Below are 10,123 nucleotides of genomic sequence, written 5' to 3'. Positions count from 1 at the left end.
ATTAAATCTTAAATCTTAATAATTATATGACACATAACTAAATACTATTTTAAAGATTTTTTAAAAGTAATATTTTCATTATCTTATAAACATCGAAAAAAATCTATAATCAATTTATCCATATAAAATTTATTTATTTTCCATTATTATTTCATGATTAATATAAAAATTAAAATAATTTTATTAATCAATAATGTTTGTATCTTGGAATCTATAAGAAATAATAATGCAGTTTAAAAGAAAAATTGAGTCACATAAATTAACATAGAAATTTTCTTGGTAATATTTTGACAATGTATCCCAGAAATGTCCACTAGAAAAGGAATTGTAATTCTTATTGCTCCAGGTCAAAATATAACTCTCTAAATTACATGAAACCTCTCAAACAATCACCATTTTAACATACACAATTTGGTTATGTAACTTCGTATGGTTACAAAATCGCTTTTTCCGTCTCTCGATGACCTTTTGGAAATGGAATAAACATAAAATTTGAATGTACAATAAAAAATTCCATGACGAAGTTGATGAAATGTCACCTACACTTTACATTTTTTCAATATTATTCATCGTGATCCTACATTTTACCATGACGTTTCATTTCATACGCTGTCCACGTCCACAATATTATTCATCGTGGTCATACTTTACCACAAGATTATGAGACCCACTTTTGTCCACGTCGATATTTCCGATTATAGTATAAAAATTAGTGCGAAAAAATCGGCACTCACCATCTAAAAACAAATTATGTGTGTCTAAGAAACATAAGACGCTGAGGGCAGGATGAGAAGTTCGTCGTGAGTTCTGCACGGAGAAGGAAAATTTCTTTGCACACAAAATATCCGCGACGTTTATTTCTTTCCTGACTGGCAACCATGATTGGAATTTTAAATAATACCACGCTGAACGTTACCGGAATATAGTATTTATACTTCAATCGCCTCGTGGCTATCAATTTATCCTCCAAATTCGATCTCCACCTCACACTTTCGATCGAATATTTTAATGTGGTACATCTTTTCTACATTACAAGGTGCAGTCTCAACATGACGTTAGAATGCTGAGATACAATAGCTTGACATCATTATTATGTATAAATTTTTAGGGTAGAAGTTGTTTATTAATCACGAAAGATATAAAAATATCATTAAAAATATTAAATTTATCAACCCATTAAATTTACCAACCTAATCCCTTCGATATAAAAGCAACTTTTGAAATATTAGATATGACATCAGATTGATGAAATCATCTTTATAGTCAATACAATTTTGACATCATCATCATAACTTTAGAATATTGACGTCATTCCGAGTTGTTTTTAATTTGATTTTTTTGGAAGTTTTTCTAGTGAGTTTTTCCGGTTTAATTTCCGGCAGTAATTTATTGAAATCACATGTTTGATGGGTAACCCCTGCACAATCTAAGTGCCTTAGGGGTTTTTGAGGGTGGAAAATTCATATATACAGTCAAAAAACCGGTTTAAATAACACATCAAGGTTTTACCTCAAAATTTTCTGCCGAATTCAAGATCGGAAAGTCGAAAAGCTCGCACTAAAGACAACTCCTAAAAATTCGCTCTGCATGCAACCTACTCATCACTACTCACATTTCGGACTGACCATTCTTCGGAAATTTTGCATTACTTCGAAATAATTGCAGCGAAATGGAGACATCAAAAAATCTTGAGAATGTGCTCAACATGAAGGGAGGAAATGGAGATTCAAGTTATGCCTCCCATTCTCCCTTTGTGCAGGTAATTCTATTAACCTAATCAAGGCTTGCTGCTTAAATCTTAGTTCCCATATCTTAATGCACTACACCATATTATAACATTGATGTTCGTGTAGTTAAAGATTGTTCTGGCCCTCAAGCCCTGTTAGAACACTGGATCTACTAGAACATCAAATATTTGAAAAAGGTCGTAGATGGTGTGTTTTGCATCACAGACTTTGGGTGTGAAACTAGGATGAATACTCTTTTCACAGTTGACACCATCGTCACAGTTGTCAAATCCTTTTTTATTCGCCACTACCTCGATGTCCCAGAATTTCAGGTTCACTTCGCTAATCTTGCATCGAATGATTACAACATACTGTTTCAAACATTTCCTTCATTTTGAGGTGCATTTCAAATTATATTTAGATATGAAAGAACATGAATTCTAAAAGTTGTTGGGAACAATGAAGATACGCTTTCACCGACTATATGTTACTTTGCACCAGTCGTGTTGGGATTGCACTACAGGTGACTTTTCCCACGACAAACCCTCCATTTCTTCCATTCCTCCACCAACCTCCATTGGGTTTCAAAAGTGAGTGCGAAAGACATTAAGCCCTATGGTTATTTCATTTAATTTTCTCATCAGATCAAATCTAATTTACCACTGATGAAGATGGTATATTAATTGTTTTCAATTTTGAGGTTCCTGCTATCATTGAGGATAAATGTTCCCCTGGATGGAATAGTGGGCATGTCTACATATCCAGGGATGTAGTAGCCAATGCGTATCTCAACTAATTCAAACAAGACTTTGCAACATTCTTAGGTGTGAGAGCGGAAGAGATTATTCCTAAAGGATTCTTGTTCATTGCTCTCTTCGCTCATAACTCTATCGAATTGAAGGAACAAAGTGGGTTGGGAGCTTGTGCTTTTCTCTTGGAAGATGCATTTCAGGAGTTGGTCAAGGAGGTAAATTATATAAGTCAATATTATTATCTCATAATTAGGTTTCAATACATTCAGTATGTGATCGAGATTTGGTTGGCAAGGTTTGATCGAGGAGGAGAAACTAGACTCCTTCCACATTCCTTACGATGGCCCAAGCTTGGGGGAGCTATAGATCATAGCAAAAACGAAGAACTCTTTTGAAATAGACACTGTGACAACTCTGAGTGGGTTTCCTTTCCATCCATTGATGGAGGTTAGAGAGGGGGAGGAGGAGATGTTTGGGAGAATAGTAGGAAAGCATTAGAGGGCCCTGTTCAAGAATATTGTGGTAGCCACTTGGGATGGAATTAATATCTGATAGATGAATTTTGTTGGAAAGGCAGAGGAGACAAAACACAATTTCACACGCAAGACACATGAGCTGTGGCTCCTCTTCTATTGATCACACAAAACTTGATTGTTACAATGAACCCGGTGAAGGGTATTTAAACCTTTTCAACTAGTGACTCACCTAAAATATCTCAACATGCAACCACACACTAAAATTGGTCTATCACTTAACTTGAAATGACTCAACACTCCAACACTCAACCCTCAACACAGTTAACTAACTCTCTAATTTTAGCCAACTCCTCATGCGGGAGTAATTAGCTTATTTTAACACTCCCCCTTAATTATGAACGCTAAACTAAAACATGACTCATGACAACTCAAACATGCCTGTTGGTGTATGTCTCAACTAGGCTTACAACACCCAAGTTTCTTCTATGAAAATCAAACACATATTTTTCTAATGAATTAGTAAATATATCAGCTAATTGATCACTAGATTTACAAGGCTTCAAGTGAACTTCTCCATTGCTCACAAGTTCTCTCATAAAGTGATATCTAGTATCAATATGTTTGCTCTTCTAATGAAACACACTATTCTTGGATAGTCCAATCGTTGAGGTGCTGTAACAATATATTGTTATTGATCCTTGGTGTTTCTTCTTGAGTCCATCAAATACTCTTCTTACCACACTGCTTGACATTCTGCTGATGTTGCTACTGCATATTCTGCTTCTATTGACGAAAGTGTCACAATGGGTTGTTTCTTAGATGCCAATGAAATCACACCTGAACCAAGATGGAACAAAAAACAAAAAGTGCTTTTCCTATCATCCAAACTTCGTGCAAAATCACTATCTGTGTATCGAATCAAATCCTTATTTTATGTGCTTACATACATTATTCCACAATCTCTAGTTCCTGCTATGTATCTCAGAATTCTTTTTCCTGCACTCCAATGTTTGTCTTTTGGAGTCTCCATAAATATGGAAATAAAACTCACTCCTTGCATGATATGCCGTCTTGTAGTTGCGAGGTACATGAGGCTGCCAACCAATCTTTTTAATAGAGTTGGATTGACATCTGATCCTTCATCATCCATGCTTAAGTTTGCACCTATTGCAACTTGTGTAGGGATATGTTTACAATTTTCCATCCTAAATATTTCAACAAATCTTTGGCATATTTATTTTGACAAATAAAAATTCATTTTTCAAATTGCTCAACTTCTATGCCAAGAAAATATTTCAAGAGACCAAGATCTATCATCCCAAATTATTTCGTCATGTATGCTTTAAATTCATCTAACTAAAAATCACATGTAAAAATCATGTCATCAACATATAAGCAAACAATCAAAATTTGTCCATGCTCATATACCTTTGTGTACAAGGTAGGTTCAATGTTACTTCTGCAAAATCCATTATTGATCATATAGCTGTCAAATCTGCTATATCAAGCTCTATCCACTTTCTTCATCCATAGAATGCTTTCTTCAACCTGTAAACTTTCTCTTTCTTACCTTCAACTGCATATCGTGGAGGTTGCAGCACATAAATATATTCTTCTAGAATTCCATTCAATAAAGATGATTTCACATCCATTTGATATACTTTCCACTTGTTCTGATATGATGTGGCTAGAGCTGCTCTTACAATATCCAATCTGGCTACCAGAGTAAATGTTTCTCCAAAATCTATTCATAGTTGCTGCGAGAATCCTTTTGGTACAAGTCTAGGTTTAAATTTGTCAATTTCACCTTTCTCATTCAAGTTTGTCTTGTACACCCACTTTACGACAACGACATCTTTTCTCTTTGGAAAATCAACCAAATACAATGTATCATTATTTTCAATAGCTTCAATTTCTTCATCCACGACTTGCACCCAATTTCATCTCTCGTTGCTTCTTCAAACGAAGAAGGTTAGAATGACAACAATGCAAAATTTTAACTAACATCCAAATAATCATAAATATATTTTAGACTTCTCATCTTTCTCTTACCATTTCTTTATTCATCACCTGATTGATTGTTAGGAGAATCTAGATCTGTTGATCTCTTGAAGATCCATGTTGCTTTGAAAACCTTGGATCCCTTGTTAGTGTGTCTTTGTTTGGTGCCTTCACCTGTGATTCTTGCTTCTCCTTTTCTAATACATCATCTTGTTCCATCAATGGCACTTGTGCATCAATTGTTTTGTCTATAGTTCCATTCCATGACTCTTGTTATTTGAACACAACATCTCTGCTAATTATGGTCCTCTTTGTGACAGGGTTATACAATTTGTAAGCTTTTGATTGTTAAATATAACTAGTAAATATGCATATTTCACTTTTATCATCGAATTTTCCTCTTTGCACCTTAGGCACATGTGCATAAACTACACATTCAAACGCTTTGATATGAGATACGTTGCAATACATACCTGACCATGCTTGTTCTGGGACTCAGTTCATCACACTCTTTGTAGGAGATCTGTTGATCACATAAATAACACATGAAATTGCTTCTGCCCAGTACTCATTAGAAAAGTTTCTTCCTTTCAACATGCTTCTTGTCATATTCATAATGGTTTTGTTATTTCTCTCTGCTACACCATTCTGCTGTGATGTGTATCTAGTTGTAAAGTGTCTTCTGATTCCGTGTTGTTTATAGTAATCATGGAATGCCTTTGAATCATATTCTCCACCACGATCTCACATCAATACCTTGATCTGTCAATCACTTTGGTTCTCTACTAAGGCTTTGAATTCTTTAAACATTGCAAAAGATTTAGACTTCTGCTTCAAGAACAAAACCCAAGTCTTTCTGTTGTGGTCATCAATGAAAGTGAGGAAGTAACTACTTCCACTAATTAAATGTGTCCTTATAGGTCCACACAAGTATGTATGCACTATCTCAAGGGGTTGCTTCGCTTGGTATGGAACTCCATTTGGAAAACTTTCATGGTGTTTCTTTCCCAAGATGAGACACTTACAAGTACACGCAGGTTATTTGATGGGAAGTAATCGCGTGACCATTTATTTCTGCTGCAACAATCTTAAATAAAAAAGTGCAAGTGTCCAAATTGAAAGTGCCATAACCAATGATCATGAGAAAATGAAACAGTAAAAGAACTGATCGGATCATTGTAATTCATAATTAGAGGAAAGATTCTATTCCTCGTCATCTGCACCTTCACTATCATCTTCTTGCTTGAGGGTTTTTCATATATAACACATTCTTGACCTTGAAAGATAACTCTATATCCTTTCTATGTCAATTGACCAACACTTATCAAATTATGTTTAAGACTAGGAACATAATATACCTCTGAGATTTTCTTCATCTCCCCCTTACTGGTCAGAATGTTGACCACTCCTTTTCCATCTACAGCCATAGCCTTGTCAGTGGCCAACTTTACCTCTGCTTTGACATATTGATCCAAATTTCCAACCAAATTCTTGTTTCCTGTCATATGGCTACTGTAACCACTATTCAATAGCCACACATTATCAGAAGGTTCATGCATGTATGGAAATCTAGGAACACAGAGCTAGTAATCTTTGTAGTGATCAACTCTCTATTTCCCTTGATCAGTTACCTTCTTCCTACAATCACGGGCATAGTGGCCAAATTTATTACAATAATAACATCTCACCTTTGATTTGTCAATGCTTTGATTATTGTTGAAGCTTCTGTAGTTGCTTCCACTTCCATGTTCATGCTCTTCTCGACCATCTCTCTGACCACCATATATTCGCCTCCTCCTCTACCTCTCGATCTACTTCTACCTCAACCTTTGTCTCTTGAAATAGAAACCTGACTTTTGAAAGAAGTTTCTAAATTGAAATCCTTATTTTTCTTTATCCTTACCTCATGCGATTGAAGTGATCCCATCAACTCATCAACTATGAATGATGCCAAAGATTTGGCTTCTTCTATGGCTGCGACCACAACATCAAATTTGGTAGTCAAAGATTTGAAGACCTTCTCAACCACTGTTTGCACTTTAATTTCCTCACCATAAATTTTTAACTGATTTACAACAGTCATGACCTGATTCATGAAAGAATCGATGTCCTTTGTCTCCTTCATTTGCAGAGTTTCAAAATCTCTCTTAGTATTCTGCAACTTAGCAATATTAAATTTGGTCATATCTTTATAGCTTGTCGCCAAAACATCCCATGCTTCCTTTGCTGAAGACATGATCATAATATTTTGGAACACTGCTCGGTCCACTCCATGTTGGATAAGCTGCAATGCTTATGCATTCTTCTTTTTTCTTCCACTATTTCCTCTATGCACTAGTGAGAGCTCATTCTTTTGCTTCATTCTTAGGTTTTAAAAATCCAAACTAGACATAATCCAAAACATCATGTTCCTGCAATGTGGTCATCATCTTAATGGCCCACACATCATAATCCTTCCCTTTAAACAGTGGAAACTAGAGTTGGAAATTTGAAAAAGCCATCTTTCCTCAAAAATTTCTCTTCAAAAAACCCTCAAATTTCTCCCTTAAAAAAATCCTTTTTTACTTAAAAAAAATAATTTACAAACCCCTTTCAATAAAACCCTTATTTATTTTTATATAAAAGAATTCTTTAGATATAAAAACAAAAAAAACCTTTACTACACTTTTATAAAATTTTAATTAAAAAGCTCACACTCACACTTTTTGAAACGCTCTCATAAAAACCTTCACGTTACTCTTTTCGAAAACTTAACAACCTTATATGAGTCAACTATTACCATGTGACTTTTCTTAAACATTAAAGTACTCCTTTGAAATCTTAGAGAGCTCCTTTGAAATGTCAACAGTGTTGACGCTAACGCGTTGTTTGGATTAAAATGTAGGCGTGCTAACGCTCTTCACTAAACTGAAATCCCGCGTTAGTCTCGTAACGCTATGAATTTATTTTCGATTCGTGTGCGTGCAAAAAAAATGTAATTTTGTAACTTCTTAACGCGACTTTCTACTCAGCCGTTATGTGTTATAACGCCATGTATACCATTGTAACGTGCGCTATAGCTCAAACACCACGAGAAAAAATATATTTTCCTCATCACACGTATAAGTTCTATTATGTTCTTCTTTGCTTTTTGTAACTTAGCTCTAATACCATTTTGTTGGAAAGTAAGAGGAGACAACACAATTTCACACACAAAATACATGAGTTTTGGCATTTTTGTTGATAAAACAAAATTTGATTATTACAATGAACCTTTTAATATTTAAACTTTTTTGACTAGCAAGTTGTTTAAAATATCTTGACATGCAACGACACACTAAAAAGCGTCTATCACTTAACTCGACTTGACTCAACAATCCCAAACTCAACCCTCAACACTTAGTTAATTAACTCTCTAATTTTAACGAACTCTTCATGCCAGAGTAATTAACTTATTTTAACAATTTTTTCTCGAAAATTTAGAAAAAAACCACTACGAAATATGGAAAGTACTTTCTCAATACACTTCACTTGGTGGTTGCATTTCTCCTTCGCAAATGATACACTCTAACGGCTCCTTGAATCTTGGTTACTTCCATTATTGATGTATAACTCAAAAGAGACTAACTCAAAAGAGACTGGTTGCATTTCTCCTTCGCAAGTGATACACTCTAACGGCTCCTTGAATCTTGGTTACTTCTATTATTGATGTATAACTCAAAAGAGACATAAATGGTGCTACATGGAACGTTGTGGTCACAATTACTTGAACATGGTGGAACATACTTTAGGGCTAGTGTTTTTATATGAAGTCCAAAATGTAATAGCTATTATAGCTATTGAATAAAAGATTATTTATTTTTCTAGCCAATTTCATGTTCCTATTAAGAATAACTTTATAGACTTCCCACATCACTCAATATTTAAGTTATTAAATGTATACTATTTAAAGGTTTAAGTTATTAAATTTATAATATTTAAAGGGACAATGTTCGTATCGTTAAATTATTTAATTCGTTCAAAATTTTGCATTATAAAATTGAAATTGAAAGAACATTTTATCCAATTAGGGTTGGTAAGATACATTATTGCCTGACATGCTACCCTTTTAAAGTAATAAATTCAAGGGAGGGTTGGTAAGATACATTATTGCCTGACATGCTACCCTTTTAAAGTAATAAATTCAAGGGATCGTTGAATTTTGGTAGTCAAAAACCCTTTAGTATTTCTCTCAATTTTAAAATCTGATTTATTACGATAAATTGGTTGAATCTTGGTAGTAAATAACCTCTTTTAAAAATTTAATTCTAAAAATTTCACTCTTTAGAGTTACATGTTTCCATTACGAATCACTTTAAAGACTTTGAATCATTGAATTATTTAAATTATTAAATGCCATAGTCTAATTAGAATTTTTTTTTCCTCTGAAAATCGTGGAAATTTTAGTCAAATTTTAATAAAATCTGGTATGGATTTTTGTAAATCCAGGTTACAGCTGTCAAATTTCAAGAATATGGGTGCTTTAGAAGTTTTTGATGGTGTTGAAACTATTTCCACCATCAAAAACATGATTCGACCACCGCTACTTCAAGGCTTCTTGAAATGTTTTTGCCTAAATGTGTGACGCTAAACATTAGACTTGACATCATTCAATTATTATAACTTATTTCATTTAAACATTGAATTTTAAAATTGAAAGAGAAAAGATATTTGTTTCATTGAGGTTTTTAATAAATATTATTATTTTATAATGTTAGTTTTTAGGATTTTAATTTAAGTAAGATGGTATAGAAATAACTTATTTATAATACTTCAAAATATTTTTAATATTATTTACATATTAAATATTGTAATTTATTTTTAAAGTAACTATGTTTCTTTTCTTTAATTAAATTGATTAATGAAAAAACATGTGATAAGCATGTGGTATTGATAACCCATCGTACCATTCCATGATGTTGTAACAAATTATATTTACACATTAAAAGTATCCATGATAAAATGACAGTGAACCACCATGGTTAAGAATCTTGTTAAATGATTGTTTGTTTTGTTTCGTAATCTTGAACCAAGGGAAATTTGAACTTTGAATCTCATACATTAAATATTGCCTTATAACAAGGCATTAAATGAGCTTCTCCCACTTGTATTATAAAGATTTTTAACTTGTAGATATGCTTTGTTGCAA

The 10,123-nt window shown here is 33.5% G+C and overlaps 1 pseudogene; it reads left to right on the top strand.

Moving 5' to 3' along the window:
• Positions 1–1,669: 1,669 nt before the first annotated feature.
• Positions 1,670–3,093, top strand: LOC149250779 (indole-3-acetate O-methyltransferase 1-like; annotated as a pseudogene).
• Positions 3,094–10,123: the final 7,030 nt, after the last annotated feature.

Source organism: Pinus tabuliformis, chromosome 7, assembly GCF_031772625.1.
Source record: "Pinus tabuliformis cultivar Carrire ecotype Pingquan chromosome 7, CPIR1, whole genome shotgun sequence".
Lineage (NCBI taxonomy): Eukaryota > Viridiplantae > Streptophyta > Pinopsida > Pinales > Pinaceae > Pinus > Pinus tabuliformis.
This window is presented reverse-complemented; position numbering and strand designations above follow the sequence as displayed.